The sequence below is a fragment of the Austrofundulus limnaeus genome, unplaced genomic scaffold (assembly GCF_001266775.1).
Source record: "Austrofundulus limnaeus strain Quisiro unplaced genomic scaffold, Austrofundulus_limnaeus-1.0 Scaffold61, whole genome shotgun sequence".
In the NCBI taxonomy this organism is placed as follows: Eukaryota; Metazoa; Chordata; class Actinopteri; order Cyprinodontiformes; family Rivulidae; genus Austrofundulus; species Austrofundulus limnaeus.
In genome coordinates this window covers 1514050-1515855 of record NW_013952463.1, presented here as the reverse complement: position 1 = coordinate 1515855, position 1806 = coordinate 1514050, and positions in this window count along the sequence as shown.

Sequence of the window (1806 nt, the reverse complement as noted above, 5' to 3'; positions counted from 1 at the left end):
GTACCACTGCCCTACCCGTTTGAGCAGCAAAAAGATGTTTTTAGACCAAATATTACAGATTTGAACAAATACGCACTTAAACATCAAAATTAGCAAAAAACAGTACCATATAACATTTTAGACACATTCTAGACAGTTTATCAGCTAAAAAACATTAATTTTGGGGTAAGTTACTCTTTAAAAAGCAGCAACGTTACATACAATATCAGTTTTGGAAAATTGCATCTCTGGATACATGTTAACCTTACTGTAGGACCGGAAAGTACATTTTCTGGAGAACCAAAGCGATTACGGAGAGGACAGCTGGTAAGAATATTTCAGTCGCTCACACATACACACACACATACTGATCGTAATAAGTTACAAATCTTAACACATAGACCAAACAACATGTGAACAAAACAACGTAAGTTGTTTTTCAGCTAACCTGTGCAGGTGACAATGATGTTTAATCCAAAAAGGACTGAAATGAGAAGCTGTTAGTATTGGAGCTACAGATGCAGTTTCACCTGTGTTCGTTGCTTCCTTTTTACCCTGCCGACAGCCTGCAGGAGTCATGAGTCGGGGGAGGGGAGGTGATGATGATGCGGAAGCTTGGTGCAGTTTCCTTGGCTGCACTGACTAGTAGAATTGGGAGCTCAGCAGACATGGTTTTCACCAAGTGTTTGCTAGTTGCTGTTTTCCAATAGCCTGCAAGAGTCACGGGGCGGGCCATGGGGGGGGTGTGCTCAGTGATGAGGGATCGCCTTGGAGACACAGCCCAGGGGAGGAGCTAGTCCCAAAAGGCGGTTCTAGTCCAAGTGGTCATTTTTGCTCCTTTGCCTGGCTGCCTCAGGACACTACAGGATTTCTGAAACATGCATGAACCGTGAGACACACATTTTAGGGTGTGCACACAYCACACTTTGCATTTCTTATACTAAAACACACGCACAAATGCGCACACACACAAGAACGAATGTGCAGCTGGACAGACCCTTCAGATGAACTGCTCACTTTGCCTAAAAAGATCCATCTCCGCCTGTTTTTGTGTTTTTATTTTTGCATTGGGAGTCCTGCACACGTGCACGCTGCATTCAGGGCCGATCACTCCTGTCAATCACCCATCCGTGCTGCACGTTCTTATGAAAAGCTGCAGCAGCATGAGATGAGACCCCAGCTCAGACCAAACCTTTTCACCTATTACGCACAAAAGTTGATGTTTTTATCATAGTTTTTAAAAAGCTGTTCTCGCGAGGACATACTGCTCATAAAGCACATCACCTGCAAACAGCTGGATCAACGTCAGAGCCATTAATAAAGGGACAACATGGCTATTTTTAAAGAAGGGTTGCAGATCAAAAATTATAACATGATGTTAGTGCTTGGAGTAGGCTAAGTTGTTTAATAATTACAGAGAAATGATTTTTTCATCTTTTTGTCCCGTTCATTCAGTAATTGATTTACTTTGATTTTTTAATGGACTTTGTCGTTTTTATGAAATAAATAAATACTCTCAGCTACCAGTCTACTTCTGAAGCTTCATGGGACAACCCCAGCTGCAAATGACTCTTTTCCTGCCCTGGTTTACAGAACAGGATGTAATTTTTACTGGAATGTTTTTCCTCCCACTGACCAAAATCATATTTGTTAAAACTAATATGTCATTAAAAAAACAAATAACTGAAAAGTCTGGGATAATGCTACTGTAGTAGTTTGCAATTTTGCTTTTTCAGTCTTTATTTCCAGTTTTGGTTACTCATAATTAAAGTTTTTGTTCACAAAAGTTAACATCAACAAGCAAAAAATAAAATAAAATAAAATAAA